Source organism: Struthio camelus, chromosome 8 (assembly GCF_040807025.1).
Source record: "Struthio camelus isolate bStrCam1 chromosome 8, bStrCam1.hap1, whole genome shotgun sequence".
Taxonomy (NCBI): domain Eukaryota; kingdom Metazoa; phylum Chordata; class Aves; order Struthioniformes; family Struthionidae; genus Struthio; species Struthio camelus.
Window position 1 is genome coordinate 16,553,299 of NC_090949.1, and position 26,502 is coordinate 16,579,800.

General features: G+C 39.6%; 1 protein-coding gene across 7 annotated transcripts in view; it reads left to right on the forward strand.

The window, feature by feature from the left end:
* The window catches only part of PLPPR5 (phospholipid phosphatase related 5), a 111,692-nt gene that overhangs the window by 20,914 nt on the left and 64,276 nt on the right, over nt 1-26,502 (forward strand). The gene's annotated exons all lie outside the window — the stretch shown is intronic.

Below are 26,502 nucleotides of genomic sequence, written 5' to 3' on the forward strand. Positions count from 1 at the left end.
AAGAAAGGCTATAAAACAAACCCCCAAACTACCATGTGAGGCAAAACCAAGTCCATCATGTCAGATTTCTCTACTGCATCTGTCTCCATGATACCTGGGCACTTACCATCCTTAAAAACAAACAAACAAACAAAAACCAATAACGAAACCCTTTGATCTTTTGTCTTTAGTTGCTATTCACTGAAACCTGCTAGTGAAGTATGAAATCTAAGCTAGCCCAGCTAGCTTGCAGGGAACGAAGTGGTGAACTGCTCCTGAACTTGAAACAAAATCTCAGTAAAAGTCATAGGATGACCATACAGGTCAAGGTCCCAGTAAGGTTTCTGTCTTGTGCTCCCAACATTCCTTCTGCCCTGATGGAGAGAGGTGCTATTAGTGAGTGTGTACAGCAGATCTTTGATGCATCTGCTCTGTCAGTCCTGCTTCTCTTACTCTGACATCTTCAAGGCATCTGAAACTTGTCTAGCCTCAGGACAAACAAAATATTCAGGCTTCTCCTCAGGATTAAGGGTTCCTTCAGCTGCACTGCTTCCTGTCCTTATGCTTGCTGGGCTCCCTTGCTCTTCCTGCTTCGGAATTGAAGCTCTAAGCAGGTGGCAATGGCTGCTACAAAGGACTGGCTGGGCGGCGTGCAGACACAAGATGCTAGGGTGGCACAGGAATGCAAGGGTCCTTCAGGCTCTTCAGCGATCTTGTTATTGCTTTGCTCCCCCTCAGAAAGGGCTTCCTACTGACTGCTATTTCTGGAGGCATAAGCCCAAATTTTCTAAGAGCTTATATCAAAGGGGAAAGCAATTCCTTCCACATCTGTGTGGCCTACTGACCATAAAAAGTTTGTTTTCGATCAGAATAGACTCCTGAAGTATGTATAATGCCCCAAATCTTAATTTAGATTCTCATTTTCTTATCCCTTTACATTACCAGTACCAGTGTACCTCCTGTAGGGAGTGACTAAAGCCTGTTCTAGTCGATAGAGTTTCTAGTGACCCCTACTACACAGAAGCAAAGACTTAAGGAGCTGTGTGGCTTGTAGATGCAAATACATATATACATATATATATTTTTTGGTGGCTCCTGCTACCACAAAATCTAATGTTAACAAGTTACTTTGTAAAAAAGGAAAATAGATGATGTTTTTGAGTTATTTGTTGCTAGTTAATCTACCCCTAGAAAGAAGAGTTGCAACAAGATACAGAACAGAGTTGCAGATTTTTGTCATAACTAATATAATGTGGAACATGTTAAATCTAGTATCTTGAAGTGTGAGAGGGATGGAAGAAGCAAAAAGAAAGTATGCATAGCTGTTTCTCACCTCTGCCCTCTCCCATCCTCCTGGGAATGAAATGGTACTTTAAGTACCACTTCTACCTGAAATGGATTTTACAATAATCAGCATAGCAGGACAACATCTTTCCCCTCAATGGTTTCCCTGTAGAAACTGTTGGAAAGCAGCAGAGATCACTTGTCCTCACTTCCAGCTTTAAGTGCTTAACATTGGAGGGGAGAGTCATGCTGAGTCCTTTCCTCCAGTGAGCCATTGCCTACAATTAAAATGCTGCAGATTGTATTAGTTACTCATTTGTACCTGGCAACATCAGTATCTTCAAATTATACTGAGCTGTCCCCTACACTGTGTTGTTTGCCTTCTGCTGGTTTGTGAGAGAGTTATTGATGGATGTTAGGCCCAAACACTTGCTCTATATAATGTGCCAAATATGGTATATGTGGAAACGTAGGTTACTGCTCAGCTGTGCACTCTGCTGGGTCTGGCTATCTTGGCTGCCAGTTAGTCCTGCTTAGCTGTGTTGCAACTTCCTGATGGCTAAATGCACCCAGGAAGGCAAAAACGAAGTTCACGACTACCCATGTGTTTGGCCTTGCTCTTTTGACCAGTTGCATTGTTGCCTGTATTGAGAGGGCAGAGGTTTCAATAAGTTGCCTAGGAGAAATGCTTTCCCTTCCCATCTTTAGTGGATGACCCTGCCTCCCAAATGATCCGTTTTCAATGGATTATGCTATGTTTAGGGCCAGGAGACATTAATGGTATTTAGTAAAAGAGTCACAACCTCTTTGAAAATGTGGTGCTTAGTGAATGATCACGCTGATCAAAAAACAACAACAACAGATTTTGGCTCTTTCATGTATTTTCAGGAGTTAAAAAGTAAAGGAAATTATGGTCAGTAGAAATTGCTCAATATCTCAAAAAGTAAACAGTGACTCTTAACACAATGACTTTTCAGACTAATATTGCACATAAGAGGCAAAAACCCAAACCCAATTGAAATTAATGAGAAGGTTCCCACTGCCTTCAGTCAAACTACAATTTAAAATATTTCATGCAAACCTGCATTCCTTTGTCTCTCTAAGGAAATAGCTTACTGAAATGAATCTAATCCTTTTTAGTCTGAAAGAAAGGATACAAGAGGAAAAAAAGTCAAATTACTAATCCATAAAGCTTTATATTCTTTTGTTATACATACAGAGCTGTTTTGCCTGGAGTTGCCTGAGACCTAAAAAAAATTTAAGTCTTTTCTGAAATTTTAATTTATCTTTCAGAACAGGAAACTTTACTGTAATAATGTTGATATTTCCTGCCCCCTGATATGGCTTACCTTGTTTCAGTATCATATAAAGTCAGATCATTACTATAAAATGTGTCTTTGTGAGTAGGAAAGAAAAACTCAGGAGTGGTATAGCCAGGAGTAAATTATTCTATCCCTTTGTGTGAATGAAGGGAAATATTACCATAGTTCAGGCGTTATGCATTACACATGCATAATGTATGTATTTTTTCCTTCTGTTTTCTCTCAGTCAAGTCTGATTATGAGGGAAAGCTGAAAAAATAATGGACAACTGGAAATTGCTAGAATATGTTGCTATAGAATGTTTTGAATATTAGCAAATTAATTAGTTATGCTGTCAGGTGGAGAACAGCTGCGTTCTGAACCAGGAAATAGAGTATGTATAGCCTGATTCTGCCTTCACTTTTATTTTAAGCCAGTGAAACTAGTGTTAGGACTGAAGTCAATAGATCTAATGAATCTTTCAATATGTCTTCCTGGTAGGAACTACTCAGAAAATAACTGATTTATGTGCCAAAAAAAAAAAAATTGAACCAAATATTACTCGCAGGTATTTCAGAAATGCTCCCTTCATTTTCAATAGGATTTGGGAACCCAGTTAGTTATTATGTCTCTCAAAACTAATGTATTACAGAAGGAAAAGGTTATCAGTTCAGCAGATTTGTAGAGCTCCGTTGAATGAAGGAGCTGATTTAGTGTAGTTATAATGCAACAGGTCTATTTGGAACACTTTGTAGGAGCAAAATGTGCATTCCCTTATGGTATAGATTTTAGATGTGTTTATTGCATATATGAATATGATGAATTTTTGGTTTTAAAAATTGCCATAGAACTAGGGCCATGTAAGGTTCTACTGAGTCGTTATCTAGCCACAATAACTTCTTAAATCAGGTGATTTTGTTTTTATGAATTGCATACGGTCACTTTAGTAAATTACATCAATTCCTCAAAATAATCAATTATGTAAAAAAGTAAAGAAAAAAAAATTAAGCCTTTTCTGTGACTTTATGAAGATTGTTCACTAAGGTACAAAATAAATCTGATGTTCTTTCTAGAAATGAAACAACCTCGGGGGTTTAAATTCTGTGGTGCAAGATCATGGTGATTTGAGCTTTCCAAATTATTTGAAGGCTATAGTTACCCCTGTTTGGAGTGTTAACAGCAAAAAAGCAAAGGAGCTCAAATTAGTCATTTTTACTGGCTCTAATGCTCATGAAAAGCCACAGTTTGACAGCCTTGGACTTTTTTTGACTAAATCATTCCTGATTTGGCATGGCACAGGTTTCTCGGAATGTTCTGCCTGCCTGCCCCAAGATCTGGAGAAACTGGGACAAAGGGCCTGAAGATATGGCACCAAAGACCAATAAGTACTTTGAGATATGAAGAACCTGTCCTCTTAAGGTTGTCTTCACCTTCCTCTATCAGGGTTTTCTGTCTCATACTTGAAAAGGCAAGATTATCTAGAACATAAAGATGTCTCCAGTTCTTAGGGCATTAAGTGCTATGGTGAAAGAGTGTGAGGTGACATGGAGAATAACAGCATTTTGTCATTAATATGAAGTCCATTAGTGCTGGAAAGATTAAAAACTGAAGTTATGGAGTGTTCTGCAGTCACATGTTTTTTTTTTTTTTTTACGATCAACCCGGCAGTGCATGATCTGTGGTTGATGAAAATAGTTTGTATAAGGAAAAAAGGGTCCAAAGTAAAGATGTAGTAAGCCCCCTTCAAAGAAAAAGAGAGGGGTCATTTTGTTATCTCTCCACTGAGCTGGGTGGTATATAAGCTGCATTGTCCTTGGATGCTTCATGGGGACTGTGATCTGTCTGTCCTTTCAGTCTTTGTAGGACAGCATACTTCCCTTAGTCGTATGTTCTTCCAGGACACATGGAGGGCCAGAGATTTGGGCACAGATTAATTCTGCCTAAATTTAGGCACTCAGTCCCCAGGTTTTCCATATCGTCCATGGAGAGATAGAGCGGCGTCTCCAGGGGGTCATTCAAGTTTTAGGCTTAGACTTAGGCAGACTGAGTAACATTACTTCTTGACATATTGTTCATGTTGTACTGACTTAGGGGAGTTGGTAGCTCCTAGCTGAGGAACGTTCAGTTAAATAACTGAACTTGAGTGGGATGAATCCAGGTCTTGGTATATATTTTCTTCCCCAGGTTATACCGGGGAAAGTCCAGCTTTTAGAGTGTCAGGATTAATCTGTAAAGACTGTATGTTACTTTTGTGGCATTAAACCAAGACCCACTGTGAGTTGCAATCTTTAATATGTATCTTCACTTAATGTCATGCCAAATTATAGTTGTGGTAGACATGAAGTCACAACCTCATATTTCATAGACTAGAGCCTTCCTTGTTACAGCAGCTTGTGTTTGTACAAGGGTCTATCTTCACTCCTATTGCAAAAACACACTAGGAATGGTTTCGTGGCTCAGCCAGTAGTCTTTGCTCCACCATGATAACTGGTAAATTTGGCTCGATGCAGAGGCTGTCATCTTGTTTTTTATTTAATTTGGATTTTATAGTATTTTCAGATGTCTGAGAGGCTTTCATTCCTACAAGTGAAAGAGACTGAAGTGGAGTCAAAACTATCCTGAAACCAAATTCACAGAAGCAGCCAATAATACTGGTAGGATTTGGATGTGTTAGGTGCCGTACTATCCATCCCACTACCTTCCCACTACCTCTTTCCACTACCACTACAAAATATGTGCGTCAACTTAGAGAAAGACTCTTTCACTACCCACTTGTATCCAGTAGGCTGCCAAGGTTTGTAAAATATACGGGGATAACGAATGCATAGAGTTCTCTCCTAGTGCTCTCTCTTCTCTAAAGCATGGAGTTCATTCCTATGTGGAGTATTGTAGGGAACAAGGCAATCTGAGTATTTAAAGATTAAAAGATCCTATTTTGCATGAGTCAAAATAAAGGGGAAGAAATGGCGCTCATGTTACTAAAGTGATGTAGTCAGAATTCCCTGGATTTATAAGAGATGAGCCAGAGATCCTCTGTGAAATGTGACTTTACATGTCTTTATTGCAAAGTAAGGCTGTAAGGGTACTTTGTATAATGGCGTTAGCAAAGTCAAATTCATTCTGCATGAACGAACTGCTCTAAGCTATCTTATCATCTAAGTCCCTGCTCTTCCAGGAGCCCTCTGAAGGGTTGGAGAGCAGTGGCTTGAGGATCTCCGTAGCAGAAGGACTCCCAGATAGTTCTTTAAGCTATTTAACCTTAAAAAAAGGTATTTGTAGGCCCATTCTTTCAAATAAGCACTCCCTTTTGCAATTTTGTCTTGCTTCGTATGTATGAATCCGTATGCACATTTGTGCACTTACAATTAGTCTGCCTGAATAAAGCAGACCTCTGAATAAAAATGTGAGTGTATAGGGGGAGGGAGGGAAAAGATGAGGAGAGGATCCTTTCTGTTGTACAATTAAGGACCATGCAAATAATGGATCTAGTGCTTACGGAGTATATTTACAGCACTTAGCACAAAGAAGTTTTGATCTTTTTTGAACCTCTAAATATGACTGTAATAAAGAAATAGATAATAATTATTTGCCTTATCCTCTAGACACATATGTTGCAAAGCACTTATAGGGATGGGATGCGGACTCTGAATATTCTTGTGAAGGCCTTACTCTACATTAAATCCTCTTATCTGCTTGCAGTTGCACACTTCAGGAGCAACTCTACTGCAGTGAAGGGATTAATCCCAGCACAGGCTTAAAATCCAGCCAATCAGGTTGTTTTTGTAGTTCTAAGTTAGGCTTGATTAAATAGCTGTTTCAAATATTTACGCTTTTTGGTGGTACTATCAAGACCTGGAAAGGTGATTCTGCTCTTCTTTGCTTACGCTCAGTTTCATCTACCTTTGACTCCTTTGGTGTTTGTTCTATAACCTAGAAAACACTAGTAAAGGAGAAGACTGAAGTCAGTGACTGACATCCAGGCACGGGTTTTTAAGAGCATCTTAAATTGATGAGAAATAGAACAAGCATTTCACTCTGTTCTCTCTAGCGGAACAAGTTACAGTATGTCACTAATATAGAGTGCATGGGCACATGAACCCAGGCATGCTTCCTGCTCTGCTGTCTGCTTTTTTTTTGAGTGGTGGATGTTTCACAGAAACTAAAAGGACTTGAACCATTTTATTTCAATCCCTGCTGCTGCTCACTGCAGTAACATCATAGATCTTTTTCTGCTAGGAATAATTGGGATCTCTGGACAAGGATATGAAAAGAAAACGTGTACCCTATTTTTTCTCCTTTCAAGTCAGTGAATACTTTATCCCTAATTTCAAGATAGAGGTTTATATTTCCTTGAATTGGACCTTGAGAACCCTGCTTGTATTTGCATTGACCGCAGCACCCTTCTGTACACCTGCAGTAGTGAGCACCTGCCTGTTTGCAGGGCTGGAGCCCCCTGGTGAGCAACGAATTCTTGCAAATGCAGTGCAGACATTGATCTCTGTATCTTTTGGTCTGCACGTTTTTGTGACATTTTAAACTTTCCTTCGTTTCTCTTAATTTCTTTCCATGGTGTTAGAGCAGGTCATTAGTATTTTTTACCCAGCCTCTCCTCCACTAGTCAAATATACAGGTCTAGCAGAATGACGATATAAGCTTGTATTACAGCAAGCTTAGTTCACTTTGATGCTTATTTGAACCTCACCACAGCATATTTTTATGCCTGTTCTGTGAAAGAGGCATGGGGTCAATGCTTCAAATCTGCACGGCCTCAGTGCCTCCCAGAGGTATTTTAAATCTGGCTTTCGCAGTTAAGGATGATTTAACAATCAGGAACAAAACTCAGTGCCCTACTCCTAAATCTCCTGAGCTACTGGCCCAACTATTTTTCCTCCCCAGAAAATCTGTAGGTGTTATTTGCTTTATATATTGCAATCAGACACCAAGCCTGCTCTTACTGCTCTCTGAGCTAAGCAAAAGCCCTGTGAGCCCAAGAGCGTCCTGCCATGCTAGCCTGGTCACACAGCTCTAGTTTGGGGCCAAAGTATGGGCGAAGTAAGCCCATGCCCGTATATAAACATACATGTAGAAATCGTGGGCTAGAAGGGAAGAGGGTGATGTTAGTGTAGATTTTTTCAGTAGAGCAAAAAATGTCTGTAACAGACCTCACTGTTATTTCAGAGGATGTATGTTTGACTCGATAGCAGGGTTGGAAAGGTGGAATTCCTACCTGTGTGGGACAGGCCTGCCCGACCCCTGGCAGCTTATTAAAAAAAGCGTCATACCGGGAGGTCTAGAGTGCTAAAACGTCGGCCCCGGCCGGAGCAGTAGATGTGATTTGGGCGAGAAGCGCCCCCTCCTTCCCGCCTGCGGGAGCGAGCCGTTGCCATGGGGACGCGGCTCTGGCAGACGGACGGCCGCGCGGGGGCGCTCCTGCGGCGTCGGCGCGTTGCCTCGGTGCCGGCTACTTTCGGCGGCCGGTGCGTGGGCAGGGGGGAGGCCGGGGCAGCGGCCACCGGCCCGGCCCGGCCCGGCCCGGCCCGACTCGACCCTTGTGTACCGCTGCAGCCGGGCTGGGCCACAGGCGGGGCTGACCCCAAGCGTTCGGGCCTTCGGGTGGACTAAGGCCAGATTAGCGGGCAGTCGGCATGCGTGGGACCTAGAGTAATGCCTAGTTTCAGATCCAATTCTAATGGTGTAATCCAAATGACTGAGTAGAAAATGTGTTATATGAGATGGAAGTATTTTATCTTTTAAATGCAATTGATCTGTAAAAAGCAATCGACAATGATTTGTGTTGCTTCTTCAGTGGTTATGAAAGACTTTCAGTCATGTGTGCATAACAATATTTCAGCTGACACTGATAATTACTGTCTGAATTTTCCACCGCTCTAACAAAATGCATTTTGGAATTCAATAATTAATATTATCAAACCTGTTCAGTCAAAAACAATACATTTGTCTTTTTATCAGTAAAACCAAGTAACCTAGAAGCAATCACATGATATTAGACCCTTTTATTTTTATCCTGTTATTTCTCTTTCTCAGTTCCTCTAGCAGAGGTAGGCAGATGGCTGCAGCGAACAGTATTTTTACATTTCAAGAGCCCCCTTGTGGACAAATATATTCTTCTACCGAAGGGGTTCCAGCATGTTACTGAATAGTCGCTCTGGCATTCTTCATCTGAGAGCACCAGTGACTCTTCCTTCACTTTCCTCTAAAAAGTAGTAGTTACTGAAGCAGAAGTAGCAGAAGCCAGTGTCACTTGACTTAAAGTTTTAGTACCATATTTTGCATCAACAAAAGCATTTCAACAAAAACACTAAGTTAGTTTATTTACATGAATCAAAAGTGCATATGGAAGCTTCCTGAAGTCTGGTGTTATTTTGCACGTTGCATTTGATTCTGTTAGTGTTGAACTAACAGGCATAAAAAGTAACTAGTGCTGATAAGTTGATAACTAGTGCAATACTTTTTAATATTTTTAATTACCTAAGTTATCTTCCCTCTGGAAGAAATGAACTAAAGAGATTGAAATATGCAATGAATGCTCTTTAATGCATTGGGGAATTTAATATATTATAAGAACTCATATAGATGAATAAGTTGATTAGTATTTAGGAAGACTAATTGTAGCTAAAGACTGCTCTGCTGAGCATAGCCTGATATGCACCCTTGCTGTGTCTTCAGAAATCTTTAGTGCGTAGATCACAAAATAGGCTTTACCTCTTTGAAATCTGGCAAATGTATATTTTTATGGCTTACAAAATGCTTTTTGTATACAATGAGTGGTGAATTGCTATGAAAATAAGGAGACAAAGCATCACAGCTGTAGCAAAACTGGATGCAACTCTACTGGAAAAATAGAATCTGATTTCTAAGAGGTGTTCATCTGTTCATCTGAATCTATGCAAAGCTTGCAGGATGTAAACAGCACTGCTTTTATTGATGTTCAGGGCTTAATGAGTAGGAAGGTAAGTGTACTGCAAGGCAATGTACAGGATTTAAAAATAAGATATTCTGCATTTGCACTTTTTTTCCAATAGACTTTTCTGCTAATATACAATTCCAAACTCACAAATGATTTGTGGATGTTGACAGAAGATAGTTTCTGTAGTATAATGATTGCATTCAGTTTATGAAGGATTTGGTGCTTTTCCTTATTGAACTTCATACATGTTTGCTGGGATGTGCTTTGCGTGCACTGCAGTACCAAGAGTGTTTAAGGTTTGGGGCATAAACTAATCACCTGCTCATATAGGGAAGAAGTGCATCTTTCTATCAAATAGTGCATTACTGTGATTTAATGCTTTTGGAGAAGCAGTGGTTATTCAGAAGAGATATAAAGCTAGATAGATCTTCGATCTTTCCCAGAAGGGTGCTTCTGATGTTCCTAATTTGCTATGGATTGCTAAAATAGGAAGAAATGTTGCAATTATTGGTTCATATAGACCTTACCGCCTTTGCACAAAAAGTTCCAGAGAAGGCAGTAGGCAAAATTGTAAAAGGAGTGGGAAATGGTTCAGGGAATTCTTTTTTATACAAATACAAAATAATAAATAAACATTCAGTAATATTTATCAGGAAATGATAAGGCATATTTCACTCCCCAGACGTCAAAAAACCTCGTCCACAAAATTTTTTTCTCTGAAAATAGAAAATAATAAACAGCAATGCCACCAGATGCACTGGCAACTTAGCAATTGCCATTGCATTTCTGCTGAAGGCCCTGATTTGTACTGCTGTAGCAATTAACAGCTGTATTGCCCTGCTACCTAATGAAATCCTTCACTCTAAGCTAGTGGCCCAGGTACCCAATGCCATGTGTAGGGATAGTTAGGCAGCTTTGGGAGGGACCTTATAAGCCAGTTTAAAGGCAAGCAGCTTAAACTAGTTACTGAGATAGTTGTGTGTGACTGAAATAATAATAAAGTGACCAAAAGTAGACCATACAGGTGTGTTCCTCCAGGTCAGAATAGAGGAGCATTTTTGTGCTAGAAATAACAGGCCGTACATCCAACACCAGATATGTCATTACCACGGTCCTAGAGTGCACATAGCATCTAGCACTTCCCAGAAAATGACAGAGGTAAGGTGAGGATTTTGTGTCCCAGGTGACTGTTAAAACAACTACTTTCCTAACATTTATTGTAAAAATTCTCATCAGAAACCACACTGAGAGGTCTTAGAAGGAGTGACTTCCACTAAACAGATGAATCACATACCATTTACATTTTTCACTAAGCTGTGTACCACTCACACATACACTAACCATCCATGTCACACGAAATGCTCGTGTATCTGCCCACTATTTATATCTTTCTCTATCCCACTCGCACCTGTGATATTAATTTTGTGCCAGGTTCATCCACCATAATCATGCCTAGCATGTTCTTCCTATAGGATGGGTACAAACTAGGAAAAGACATTGAGGAGAGTTTGAGAATCGTACTTCAGCTTGGCTGAGATAGGTTTCTGAGCAGCCTGTTAGTTGTGGCACAACATCAGGGTTTTGATGTCTATAATCTTGATAGAAATTTAGGGGCTCGTGTGATGGGAGAACCTAGTGATTTGTATGCCCACAGGCCAGATCTCTGAGAAACGGAGGTATCTGTGGTGGTAAGTACGAAAGGAAGGAAAAGATACCTGGGATCATTGAGAGATGTAGGTAGGGATAGCAGTAATGCATAGAAATAGTCAGTCATTAGCTTCTTTTTCAAAATTAGAATTACAGAGTAATTTATCATGTAATTACATAGTAATCTATTCTATAACAAAATAATCTTGAGATTTTGTGTAAACTCTAGAGTCTCTTATCCATTTTCCTTAGTTTCCAGTGGAAAAGATTTTCAATCATAAAACCGAGGGATGCTGAGTTTGTGTGAAATGTAGATAGCTTGGGGACTAAAACAAGTGTCATTCCTTGTAGTAATGCCTACTTGAAAAGTATGGCTGTAAATTTTTACACAGTTTGTTTTCTACCTCCCCCCTGCCCAAATAGATATTTTTACAATACCATGTTATACTATACTGGGAAAGAAACAACCTTGGCAACGTGATCTATTTTCTAGTAGTTGCATTTGCTAAAATAGATGTTATTGATGGTATTTTTTTTCTGGCTGTCTTTGCACACAATTCAGAGAAGTCAAGCACAAATGGGTCATGTTGTAGGAGTTATAACGTTCAGTTGTCTACTAACTTCCTACTACTTATCAACACTGAGGATTCTTTTACATCTATTAGAAATATTGAGAAAAACTGATTATTCTTGGAAATCTTCAGGTACAAATCTAGGTACCTTAGGACAACTTCAAGAAAGTGATTATGCAAAGAAAAGTGAGGACATGTCTTGGTAGAGATTGAACAATGGAGGTGGGGGTGGTGGCATGATATGTGACAGGCCAGTGTAGGATTAACTGAAGACATGCGCAACCTGATGGACCAGTGGTGTCAGCTGTACTTAATCCTGTGTGAATGGATTTTAGTTTCCTTTCCTTTGTCTGTTTCAGTCCTATGGGGTGATCAAAATGAGATGTCAAATGACAGTAGAGCTCCTGGCACTTCAAAGAAGAACACCAGAAAATTTTTCCACAAAAGCAGCAGGTTGGAATGGACATACTAGACTATCATTTTTCATGGTGGTACTGTTATATGTTCATTTAGGTGCTTCTGAATTCCTGTTTGAGCTACTGTTCCAAAAGAAACCTAGGTTTAAATCACTTTGTATCAAAGGACTCTAACCAGTCATGGATTTTTAAAAAAGTGCTGTCAAGATTGTCCGCTCTAATCCAGCAGAGCAGCTCTCTGTCTAGCCCAACAGTCACGTTGGCCTTTGGAGTAAATATGATGCATAAGTAAATTTTCAGTACCAAGGAAGTGAAGAGCGCTCATAAATTCATTTCACACTTGCATTGAAGGCAGGCTTTTTGCCAGGGTTCTGCAGGTGAAGAGGAATGGTTCAATCCGTTCTGTTACATCCTCCTCTGTACTTTATAGCCCTTCTTAAACTTATACCTACACTGTACCTAAAAATCCCTCTCAGATTTTCTGGATTTTAAAGATCCACCCAATCTGTGTATTAGTTTTTACTTGCTACCCATTTATCAGGTGATTCTATAGTGTTTATATTTTGAAACCTTATATCATTTACAGAATAGGTGTCTGCTGCTTTTTAAATTATGTGACAGAAAATACAATGATTTTGTGTTACACTTTTTGGAATGCTTTATAAAGGCCTTTAAAAAGAGAAAGTAGTGTGACTTATATTGTTTCAGATCTCAGAAACATTCCAGTCAAATATAATTCTCATCCATTTTTTGTTCATGTCCTATTTTGTCTTCATCAGCAGAGAGTCCAAAGGCCTCTCAGGAGATTAGTAGGCCATATAATTAGTTTTTTTCAGAACCTATGCTACTGGTTCGTTCTACCTCATTCCTTCCTTCAGGTGAGAGTTGCATGTAATAGGCATTATTACATAGAAGAAACAGCCTACATGTGCACATGCTGCCCTATATATATCCTGGTGCTGTCAGTCTCACAGACTGTGCTACTGGGAGCAAGAGGTAGTGAGACTGGTACAGTGAGACATGCATTCTCCTGGCACTTCTTTCATAGCCTTGGTCTTGAGTGGGAAGGAGCGCTAGTTCCTTCAGTGAAAATCTGTATCTTTGTGGTAGGAAAGTCTGTAATGTCCCTGTCTTTATCCCCAGACTTACAGCAGACTTTGAAAATTTAGACCTATGTAACTTAGTGCTTGGGGGAAAACAGTGGGAAGCTTTGCAGTGGAGAAGAGCAAACCAGCTGATGTACTTGCTTTAGTCCATGTTGACAGAGCTATGCCCTATACAAGTAAGAGCTCCATAAAGCCTGTAGGCTTCACAGAGTAGAAGTCATGCACAGAAGTTTAAGAGGATGACAATATCTACCCTCTGTGAATTCACAGGAGGAGATCCGCGGCTAGAGCAAGGAAGTCTCACAAGAGTCAATTTTTCTGTTTTCCTGCAAAGGCACCTTTAAATTCACTGTTTGTAAAAAATAATAAGCAGGTGTTCAGGGCACCTTAAGCTAGCATTTTACTAACCGGTGAGTCTATATGGCACCAATGTTAGCAGCTTCAAAGGCCATTTTTAAAAGGTATAATTTACATCTCAAGAAATTATATCACCAAGTATTTGAAATTATGCTCAAAAATATGCGAAGTATTCAGAAGCAATTGCACCAAATGTAACATATCCCCAACGTAAAGACACAAAGCAGTTCAGAAAATAGCAGGATGTTGAGATCTGTTATTCTGCACATTAATGTGGAAAGTCCAATTCATTTCAATAGCAAAAGGGCTAGACTTTTTTTTTTTGTTTAGCTTGAAGAGAGTTAGAAATGGCCAAAAATCCTAAATCCCTATCAAGAACCATTAAAATCTCTTCTAGAATTCTTCAGATATCACAACTGAAGTTAAACGTCAGATGTCAGTGTGAGATTTCAGTGCCTGATATTCACTGTCTGTTCTATATTACTGTTGCTGCTTACCTTGAAAAAAAATTTATTTGTGATATGGTCCTTTTCAAGTGATGCAGCAAGATGTTAATCTGCCTTTCCATCTCTGTCTTGTACTATTTTTATTGCAGTAGCATCTGGGCCTCAGGAAGAGACACTATGTTAATGTTAGTTAAAAGAAAAAAGCTGGAAAAAGTTTGTGACTGTCTAGGACAGCAGTATTCATCTGCACCATTTTTTACCATGTGGTATTTACCATTTAAACATTTCTCTCAGAGAAGTTAACCAGAAGCCATGTAGGAACATAAATCATAACTGCAGCTTAACTGTAGATAGATCGTGGCCTATTCCATAATGGAGAAACTTTTGAAAAGGTCAGTTTTCAGTACAGTATGTGGTAAATTATGAACTGTGTGCTTAGTTATGCAAAAGTCATTTGGGGTTGCATCCCTCTTCTCCCACTCAGTTGTCCTTCCAGGTTATGCTTAAACTTTTCAGTGGTTCATTCGGATGAATATGGGTCACTGCACATTTTCAAGTACTGCCATTGTCTCACTGTTTTTTGTTAGCTAAGCTAAATGCTTTCAACTGATATTTCCAGTGAAATATTTGTCCTTGTAAATATGGACAGTATCATCAGGTGAGCCTGAAACTTTATTTTTTCCCTTGTTCATTGTTACTGATTTTAAATTATAAGCATTGACTGTCTCTTCCTATCTGGACAGTAGCTAACACTTCTGCAGTGCTATTGAAACATTAATGAATATTACTAATTCAGCAACTTCATTAGAAACTACAACAGAGCCGCATGGCACTGCAACGTTCATTATCATGGAGAAACTTGCATAGTATGTAAGACATTTGCAAGGTGCTTTCCAACAGGTCTCAACCAGTTGAAAAGTGTTTGACCTAGATGCTTGAAAATCTGTTAACTGTGAAAGAAGAGCACACAATTCTTCAGAAAGGAGGAAATAAATGTTTTTAATAACATAAGATGTTCCAGTAGCAATGCTTTAACTCTCTTTTGATCTGACTTAGATTATTTGACAGTAGTGGTAGGCGAATGAGCCTGTTTTTGATAGTGAGAGCACCTTACTCTTCATACATACAGTATATGCTTGCTACTTTGTGTAGGAAAAGATTGTATCATGTGATGAATTGCACAGCGATTAAAATTCGGCAAATCCCCTCATAAACAAAAACTAACGCACTGTTGGTAAAAGAAAATGTTACTTGGTAATTGTTAGAAATAGGCTTTTCTCAACACATCTCTTAAGGAAAAAGAAAGGCATTCCAGTTTAAACGGGAGGTTAGCTTTACTTTGCTCTCTTCCAGAGCGCATGAACTTTATTTTCCAAGCACTATTATGAATTACACATACATTCCGGGACGTCCTTTTAAACTGCACTGTCACTTCATGCACTGAAGAGGAAATAAACTGTAGAGAAATTTATTCTCTTGGAAGTAGCCATGGATGGCACTGAAACTTCCAGACAGCTTTCTGACTCTCAAGTCTTACCTTGTTTTCGAAGAGCATGGAGTGGAAGGTCTTTTTACCAGTATCAAATTAAGCCTTTCTTCTGGCTCTTGGTCTGCAAAAGTTGTGGAGTGAAGGCTTGTTGACCACTGTGACCCCATCTGCTTGCTCCGTAGGATAAAGTACTCAGGCAGTCAGTTGCCTATGCAGGGTTATAAATGTTCTTCCCTTGCTCTGTTAAAGGTTTGTTTCATCTTTCAATCTCAACATTAAAGAATGGGCACCCTGAGGTACAACAAAAGGCCATCTAGTCTGTCTCTCACTTCTGACTGTGACCATTAAAGGATGCTTAAGGAAAAAAGTAAAAGAAATAGAATGTATTTCTGAATGATCCTTCCCCTGGAATGACATCCTGAGTTTAGTAACTTGTAATCTGGATATTGCATCTAGATCATAATGTTTAAAAGCTGATCGTGTCCTCTGTGAATGAGTCTAAACTCTTTGTGAGCCCTTTCATAGCTTTAACTTCACAAGAATACAAAAAAATCCAACAACCTTTCTGAAACAAAGCATTTCCTCTTAGAAATTTCTTCTTCTTAAACTTTTAGTGCTTCATTTCTTAATGCTATAATAGCAAGATGAGGAAAGGCCAGACTGTGCCTCTCAAGCTGAAAGCTGTGCTGGAAATAAGCTTTCATTGAGGAGCGAGTAAGCCTGTGTTTTCTAGCAAGTGCCCTGAGGTAAGAGCACTTACATGGACATATACTGCAGAGCAGCTAATCTTGCAACAAAATTCCAACCAGGTCGCGAGGAGCTCATGCACTCTCGTCACTACTCAGCAGAACTACTTTTCCACACTGATTCTGACCCAGCTAGAGTCTGTTTCATCCACAGTAGCCCTTCTTATTTCTTTATAGTCTATGACATCTTTACTATGAAATGGCTTCTCACTACATTTCTTTTTCGTGGCCAACAAGTTCTTTTCAATGCTAATGTCCTAGTCACAACTGCTATTTCAACATGCTTCCCTCTAGAGGTTCTTTTCCTTTGTGTACATACGTTTAAGATGGTGCTTACTGTCTTTTTAAGCCAGATTTTCACAGCTGTGTCACCAACTCATCTGATATTTCCTTTAATGTTATCTTTTGTGTCTACTTTTAAAAGTTCTCCATTCAGAAAGAGTTCTGTATCCATGAGTAAACTGGTCACGCAGCCTAAAACTTTCCCTCTAAGATTAGGCCTTCAGCCATCTGCCAGTCATTTTTAATCTTATCTTTCATAGATGTTTCTTCTCTTGGGACTGGAAGGTTTCCATTTAAGAGCCACATAAACCACTTTCTCAACTGGCAGAGACATCTGATCCTTTTCTTGATGGAGTTTTGCAGTGACATTTTTCACCATGAAGTAGGATTAGTGGATTCCTCCCTTCTCCCATGAAGAATTTTTGTAATTCAAGACAACCTATATTCTTGCTTCTGCCACATTCTGTACGTTATTTTCTACAGATCAGCTCTGATGACTTTCTCATTGACTCTTTGTAATGAAGAATCCCCAGTCACCTATATCTGCTTTTCATGTTATAAATGTGCATTTTCAGTTTTCTCTCATCTGTTATTTCTTTATCTATTTTTTTCCTTTTCTGATCTCTGCCATGATTTTCCCTATATTGGTTGTTGTCATAACACAGTCTCTTCTTATTTTCCATGTCCTTTCCTCTCTTCTTATGGAGCTAGCTGCTATTCTTTCCCCTCCCTAGTCTTTTTTTTGCCTGTTTCTTCTCTTTATTTCTCCACAGTGCTCTTTCAAGCAGCTGTCTCTTCTTCTGCCTTGTCTTCATGGCATGAATGGTCACTTTCCTTATCTAGATCTCTGCATTTCAGATCCTTATTTTCTTCACCTACAATTCTCGAGTTGTCCATATTGTCTTTTATCCTCTCCTCTGTCATGACCTTAAATCCCTTTTAAAAACTTGATTCCATGCACCCATGGCAACAGCCACTTCAGCGTCTGTGACCAAAGCAAGCACTGAATTAATTCTGTGTTGCTTTTCCTGTTTACCAAATCACACAGAAATGAGGAAGCTGATTTTCCTATCAGATGACTCATAACTCTCCACTAGAGCTGATGTTTGAGCTTTTTCTTAGAGCTGAGTGAACAATTCCTAAGGAACAATTCATTTAGTGAATGTAACTCTTTTTTCTTTTTGCCAGTTACTGTCAAACAGAATCTGTCAGATTTTTACAAATTCTTTCACAAATAGGAGCGATATACCAAATGTTTCCTATGAATAGATTTCAGTGTTTGAGTTGCTCATATATCCATACATCTGGGAGTCTCCCTAATCTGATATTGCAGTAGTGTGACGCGCTATCAAGTGATGTGATATCCAGTCCATTCCACGGCTCTTCAATTATAAAAGACTTATCCTTTTTGCCCTCAGATGGGCATAATTTCTGTTTTGACCTATATTAATTATAGTTCTGAAATGTAGTGTATGGATTTACTCTGTATACTCATGAGTTCATGAAAATTAAATGGAACCTCAATTGGAATTCCCAAATTGGTGATCTTTTTTTTCATTATTCATCAAGTACACTATTACCAGACCTCCTGTCCCCTCCAGCATAATTATTCTTCTAGATTCATTAATTTTGACTTTAAAATCGAAACGTATACATCTCAGAGCAGTTTCCTAAAGAGTACTTCTCTCAGAGCTGCTAGTGTGGAACACCGGGTTAGGCCAAAGATGGCAGAGGTAGCTCCTTCTCTGGGCTGCCTGCTGCCCAGCTTTGTGCCTTCTGTGAAGGATTCATAGTGGTGTGAAAGTCCTAGCCAATGCAGCATGCCAAGCATTAGAGTGCGTGCTTGTGTTACTGTTGGAGAAGGAAGGTTGTATCAGAGAAGGATTTCTGTGGACTCTGGATTAAGATTGGGGTTTCTCTCTAGGAGCAAAATGGAAGGGTATGCCACCACACTGAGAGGATGGGGAGTCCACCAGAAAGTAAATATCAAACAGTTGTTCAGGTTGTACTGATCTTTGGGATATTCTTCCCAGAACCTTTAGAGGAGGAAGCCAGCAAAGGGCAACACTTATCTGGAACAGTGAGGAAGGAAATAGGATAAACCAACTTTATTAGCTGCCATCTGTTACTCCCACAGATACTATTGCCTTGTGCATGCGTGGGGTGATTGAAAATGTGAAACAATGCAGTAGGTTCAGTGTGAGGGAATGGTTTTGCATACCCTTGTCAAAGGCTACAAGCACCCCTCAGCCAGTGAGAACAGCTTGCTCCAGTCAGGGTTTGTAGGAGTGCAACTGCGAGTACTGGTAGTAAGAGATATTGAGAAGCTAGTCACAACCTTTGATTGAATGCTAAATAGATTCAGAACATAACTGTCATGTTAGGGAAACCACACAGATGTTGCATATGTAGCATGCATTTTATTAACTATAAAATTAGGAGTGGATGCAGGAATTGCTGTGATGTATGGAAGGGTGCTTAATATTTAAGCAGGGAGGTAGGCGTATACAAGGTTGATTGATCTTGTGAGATAAGATGCTGGCATGATTTCTTCCATTAGTAATACTAGAAAGAAGCTGCTTATCTGATTATCTAGATTGCAGAGAAGACCAGTGCTTTTAGCAGAAGACTCTCCTACAAATAAGATACGTCTAGACCATCTGTTGCCAGATGGAAGTATTCTACTTCTGAATCACAGGCTGAGATGACATATTTAGAAAATGAATCTTTCATGGATAGATCCACAGCACAAAACTGTTTGTGATGATCCTCACATATGTATACTGAGGTTATATTTTCTGTTTACTTTGGCCTTAAGTTATAGTGTGGCTATATACGCAGGCATACATATTTTTGTTTAGTAGATAGCAAATCCTGCAGTTCACACCATCTTTTGAGAGGTATCTCAGCTGCTTGAGTAAGAAGCACGTAATTTTATCACTAGAAAATGCAAACATAGAGGTCCTATTTCATTTTTATTCATGAAATCTGTGGATTTATTTGAGGAGTCTGTAGGATTTAGCATATGTACTTAGGAGGCTAGTGGGGGTGGCGTTTTGGTATTAAACAGGGCCAAGACGTAGAGCCAGTCAACTCATACACCTATATATATGGGTCTGTGCTTAAATTTTCCATGTCAAGAAAAATCAGCTTTTTTGTTTCTTTTGTTCTTTAAGATATTTACTGTGGTTTCTTTTAGTGAAAAGAGATTAAGAAAGCTATATAGCAGGTAACTGAGATCATTACAATTATGCAATCAAATTTCAAGTCAGTTGACTTCAGCATTTCTCTGTTTTAATGAAGTATGAAGATGAGTATCATGTTTAAGTTCTTTGAAGTTTAATTGGGGCTTTTTACACATATTATTTTGCATAAAATAGGTATTATGCAGATGCTAGGAGTTGTCAGTGAATTTTATCTCTTTAGAAAAAATGCCAAGTTGTTGTGCTACATGAAGTGAAATGAACTGAATTGATTTGTCCAGCAGGAAGAAGGAACAAAAAAGCAGAATCTGAAGAGATAATGTATTGAGGTTTATACACACCGTCCCCATCAAATTTGTCTTAATGAGTAACATTTTGAAAATTATATTGTCGCAGCTGCACAGAGACTCTGACATTGGTGACATGGTGAACCTCTTTGTCTTTGATTTGCAGAAAGAGGAAGCATACCACTTTCATCTGTAGTTGCATCACATCTTTTTGACAATACAGAATTTGGCTTAGATGGTCACATTAGGAAAGCAGTTAACATATTTTAAGATATAGTTTAAGGAATACTCAAAGGCTGGGAAGAAAACCAGTACTGTGTGAACAGCCAGCTTCCCATAAATCACCCTCAAGAATTCTGCAGATCAGCAGTTCAATACAACGTGAAATGCAGCCATTATTAAAAACAAATCAATGTTGATATAGATATGACCAGAGTGACTTTTGCTTCTTGTTTGTGTACGCTTCTGGTGAACATTAGAACAATTGAGGTTTTTTTGGCAAAAATATGTAGAAATAGCAAATTTCAGAGTCTGGCATATGAAGTAACTTTTAATTAATTCAAGCTGCAATTGCTTGAGACTTGTCAAATCTTGTAACTGAAACAATAATGAATGATTTTTACATCTACTCAAAGCTAGTCAGCATAACTCCAAATCTGGACATTTGTTCATAATGAGATTTAAAAAATCAGGATGACAATGTCAATACTGAATATATCTGGGGAAATCACAGTGTGACCTCACTTCTTCTGTTAATAAATTGTTCTCATAATACTGAGACCCTATTGATAGACAGAAAATACATTCATCAGCTGGGGAAGTTTTACCAGAAACTGTTTGACATCAGATAAGATAAAGGGAGCTTATCATACGTAGGTTTGTGCAATCATGCATGCATCAAGGCAACTTGACTCACCCACCTCCTCCGCAGCGCTATCAGCCTTGACTGTGAGGGACTCTCAGCAGCAGTAATTGTAGTTTCATCAATCTGCAGCTAAAAAAAGAAATTTAAATTCACAGAATTATATTTTATTTGTGAATTATTTGTTCAGAACTTCCCTTTAGGACACAAGATGTGTTTATGCTGGCTTTGAAAAAGACCTAGTGTTGCTACGCTGTTGCATGACCTTGTCTCATTCACACTTCAGTGGGCATTGGTAATATACAAGAGAACTGCAGCCCAGTTTGCCTTGCATGGTACATCTATGGCTGAGTGCAGAGCAAGCTGCAGACTAAGACACAGTGTGCTTAGAAAGTTCCAGATGTTTGAATATTTTTATTCTAAAACAGAGAGAAAGATAAAGACAGTAAGCTGTTCCAAGACATACATGGGGAATTACACTAGACAGTTACGCTATAATGACTATTTCTGTCAGTGTCACTCTGCAGAAATTCCCGCAGTTGGCTGCCTGACTGTGAGGAGGTGTCTCTGTATGTACCTTCTAAATGGCAAGTACTGCCTGTTATTACTGTAGAGGGTCATTGTCACATCCATGTCTGATGGGATTTCATTATAGCACCAGGATTTTGCTCATTCACCCCACTGGGGTATTTTTTAGGTACAAAGCTATAGGATTAAGATTTGCCTTAATACCACAGATGAAGTCATTCTATGGAATTATTTTACTGGTTAATCCCTTATTAATTTGCCTTCTTGCAAAGCAAGCGCATTCTCCCCTCATCGTCTTAACGTAAAAAATGACCTTGTTGTTTCTGATAATGCAGCTTGTTGGGCAAGACCTAGTTCTGTCACTACAAATGTAATCCAGTGAATCCCCTTCTGGCTGGTAACACTTTTTACTTCTTGAGCTGCTGTGGGAGATTTTGTTTCGGTGTTTGACAGACCTCCAGGTCATCCTAATGTTAATCTTTAGATAATGTATAATCTAAGAAAGGGCTGTAGTTTCTCTGGTTCCTCACTTTCATCTTTCATGGTAGTAAGATTATCCCTCAATACTGTTTCAACTCTGTTTTACATTTTTTTAAAACTCATTCTATTTAAATTCAAGACAGAGCGCACCATTTAGCCCTCAACATCGTTACAAATGTACACCTATCAGAAGGCCAGCAAATAATGAGACGAGAGACATTTGTACAACATGGGGAAACCCCTGGGAAAGATGGTGTGAAGGTTTAAGTTGCAGTGTCACCAACCTGCTGATAACATTCTCCTCTGCATTTCATTTGTCCTTGACCTAAATGCTGCTGTCCCTAGGAAATCACTGAGGGCCTGGTAGATGCAAGCAGACTTTCTAGGCTGTGGATTAATGCAGATGAGATACATGTGAGGTGGAGGAATGTTTGGAGGAAGTAGCAAAGTGAGCAACTGCCCTGGGCTTCAGAGCGAAAGAGCATCCAAAGGTCATTACTAAAATTCACCAAGTTAGGGGCACCCCTGATTTTGCAGGTTGCAAAAGCTGTCAAGAATGTCTTTTCCTGCTCTCATTAGGGAGTTCTGCAGTAGTTCTTCTCTCATGTGGATCTCAGCAGCTGATGGCAACCTACTCTTACACTGTTTAGATTTCATTGGCTTTAGACTTTGTTTTTGAATATACTTGAAAATTTTGACTTTGATCTGTAAGGGTTTGTGTCCAAGTTATCTCAAAAAGTAATTTCTTCCTCGAGCATCCTGACCATCAGTATGAGCTATGTTACTCCTATTACCTTTTCCTGCTACATATGTAAGAGACTGATGGAAGAACATTCTTACTAAGGTGGACATTTGGCTCTCATATATTTCTTTTCTTACCCTGGCGTGCTTGAAAGGATGAAATAGAATATGCTATTTGTATTTCTAACTGAATTCCAAATTATAGGGAAACCTATGATGGAATAGAAATCTTGTCATGATGGTGTCTTAGATCTGTTTGGCACTTGTATAACAAGCTTTGTAAGATGGGTAGCACCAGGCTCTCAAATTGCCTTCAAACTGGCTTTCATTGAAAAAGGGACGTGCCAGAAGACAGGCATAGAAATGGCAACTGTGGACAATACAGGTGGTAACACAGTGAGGAGATTAGGGGACTCTCTTTCGACTGAGAATATCTCGGTTCTCAATGTTTTGTGGCTGTGCCAGAAACATTGTGATATTAAGTAAGGCACCTGGAGGACTGGAGGCAATAAATGTGTCTAGTAATCACCTACAAGATTAGTTTCCAGGTAGAATGCAGGGCGGTGACTGCTTTTTGTTAAAACATTGTGTTTTTTTGGCTGTGGTCTTGCTTCTATACCCTTTATGTAATACTGTCAAAATAAGAAAAATCATCCTGGAAACATCAGTGCAATTCTCTCATGCTGAGGAGAGATACTGAAGCTTCTTACAAGCTGAATGGAGTGTGTTGTGCACCTCCAAGTGGGATTAGAAACAGTGGGCGTGTGATGAGAATTACATAAATTGAAGATGTTTAGCCTACAGCTGCCAAGAGTGAGATGCAGCTGTGGCTTGTAACCAGCCTTTATTCAGAGCTGCAGGGTAGTGTTTCTGCTCAAACTCCATTGTCCGGAGCTCCTCATGGAAGTGCGTGCCTGCAGTCTTTCTCTCAAAAACAGAGAGTGCAAATATGAACATGACTCCCTGGTATAGTAGTGATGCAGATTGGTGATGACATAAAGCAGAGATGGGCTTGTGTGGAGACTGATCCTGCAGGCTACTGTTAGCCATACTCCCAGAACACTGGCTGGAAGTGGGCAGACTGGCTAGTGCATGCTATGTGGTACTGCCAGAATAACTTTCATAGGCTGCCTAGTAACTAGTTACATGAAAAGACTTTATATTATTGAGACAGAACCGGTTCTTTACATAGAGCTTTTTATAGGCCTGTCTGTAGCATTTCAGCTGTGCCCTCACAGATGGCTTCTTGATGCCTCATTCAGGCTCACTCATCTTCCTCCAAGCTCATAGCAACAATCTCTGGAGAGGCAATTTCAGATTTAGTATGTGTTCATAGGGGATGTCCTAGGCTCCAGCCAGTGTTTATCTCCGTGTTATGAAAAAGGAAGTTCTGGAACACACCTCAGGCTTGCAGTTCATCCACATTTTGATGCACTGACAGCTTTAGGCATTGGCACATACCCAGCTGCAGTACTTGGGAGGCAGTAACAACAACATATCTCTCCTTTGATGCTATGCTGGAGGAAAGGAATCTTAGGCCCTTCTCATTTCCAAGGTAATTTCTGAAGACCAGCCATGTATTGGTTCTTAATGCCCAGAGCTTGTTTTCTTCTCCTCAATGTACTGTCAGCACTCAATAAATAATAAATAATAGCTATGTTGGTGTCTTTTTAATGAGCTGAGCCTATAGTCCCAATGTACAGTACCTATGTATGCACATCTCCATATGCAATGTTAATGATTACATTATATAATTATGTAACGGTGTCAGAGGAGTCAAAGGGACTTTTGCCTGAGTGAGAATTTGAATCCAATGGCATATGAACAGCAGAGGTTGGCCCTGGATATGTACAAGTAAATTGATCAGTCCTAGAGCCATCATTTTCTATTTGCTTGATAAATATGCTCAGCCTTTCACAGGCAGAGAGAGGTTTCAAGAACATATGCCATGCTCCTTGCCCTGTGAAGCATTTTTCTGTTTCGCTGCTTTGAATAAGCACAAACTGAATGCAGATAACCACTGCTGTGTTTGATAGTTCCAAAGGCTGTGCAAAAAAAGCTCAGAGTGACAAGGTCCCAGTCGAAAAGTTAATAGCTCCCAGGGAGACCCAGCCGGTGCATGCACGAGTCTCGCTGAACATCTAGGCACTACGTTTCTATTAACTCACTCAGAAGGGGAGGGAAGCGCAGTGTCAGATTCCCCCAGCCACCTTTGTGAGGGGAGGAGGGCCGTCCAGGATGCTCTGTATATTGCTGGCAGCCAGGCTGCACACACACATAGCAGCATTTGTTTTGTTGATGTTGCTTGGAAGCATCTGCCTTCTTTTTAGTATGCTGTCTCCTGGGTCATTGAGCCCCTAGCCCAGCATGCACATGCACGGGCAGAGCACAGGAGAGAGTGAATCTAAAGGCAGCAGTTAAAATACGAGAGCCAGCTCTAGCTCACTAAAATATCAGCAAGAAGAAAGGGAATCAAGAAGGGATTTGAGAGGGCATGGGAGAGAGAGTGAAGAAAACACAAGATGCTGGGAGTGCTACATGAGAGAAGCAGAATGAGGGTCTGATATAAGATATAAGAAGAGTAAAGAAGAAACTGGAGGGGGAAAAGGGGAAGACAAGGGCAAGAGAGAGTAAAAAGGAGTGAGTGATGAGATAGGAAGAACAGTAAACAACACAGATGAGAAAAACAGAAGAGGACTAAAGGACTCTTTTAGTAGGCTTTAGGAAGAGACTAGAGAGAAAGCCTGGAATACCTGGGAAAGAGATTGGGCACAGTGTCCCTTAAAGACAAAGCTATTGGGGTAGCCCCCTCCAAAGCTATTACTACTACCAAGCGATTGTTTACGGCCGTATCTGTACGGCTCAAACACTAGTAGTGAGCGAGTAAATAAATGTTGTTGTAAAGCATGGTTGTATATATGTATAAAGCAGTGAAAAAGTTGATGTGAAATACAAGGCTCAGTGCATGAAGAGGCTTCATTCTAAGGTTTGAATATGACTTCAGTAGGTAGAAAGAGCGTTTTTTCGTAGCAGTGAATTAAAATTAGCTAGCAGGGTAGGTGAACATGAAAATATTAACTAACTATCTTTATTTATTGTCTGGGTGTAAGAATTGAAGGAGGCCGTGACTTAGCAACACTAATTTTTCTAAATGTTCAACAGTAAGGACGTATAGTTCAAATGTTTCAATTTAACTAAGGACTAAGAAATCGTTAAGGAGTGGAGGACTTCTGAATCTGAAAAAACCCTAAAGAAGGGTTGTTGGTATTAAAATGGGGTCCATCCCCATGTCTTTGAGGTAGCCCTACTGTTAGCCTAACTATTTGTGCTTGAGCCCATACACTCTCTCATACTGTCCCGCTTAAACTAAGGAAGTCAGGAAGGGTCTGCCAACTTATTGGCTGATCAGTAGAGGGTTAAAAAAAAATTGAAGACAATGTAAGTGCTAGATAGGGGTAGACGCAATTCTGTTAATCTATAGGTCAAGGTTTTTAAATACTGTGTTATATATTTGATTTGCTCTTACATTAACCTCACTTAAATAAGGTAATTACAAATTAACAGGCCAACAGGATTGCCCTGTTCCTGTGGGTAAGGCAGTCCTCAAAGCCCCAAGAGTGGCCTGCCATTCAGTATATTGCTCCAGGGAGTCCAAGAGGTGTACTCCAGTGTCTGAAAAGAGTCCTCCAGTGGCTTCTGTTAGCTAGAAAGCTCCATGTGGAGAGCATACTTGAACCTCATGGGTCCTGTGAGAGCTTGTGGTGAAACTAAAACAAAGACGAAAAATGGGAGATGAGTTAATAAGAAAAATTATGTGATCTAAAATATGTATTTTTTTAAGGAAGAAG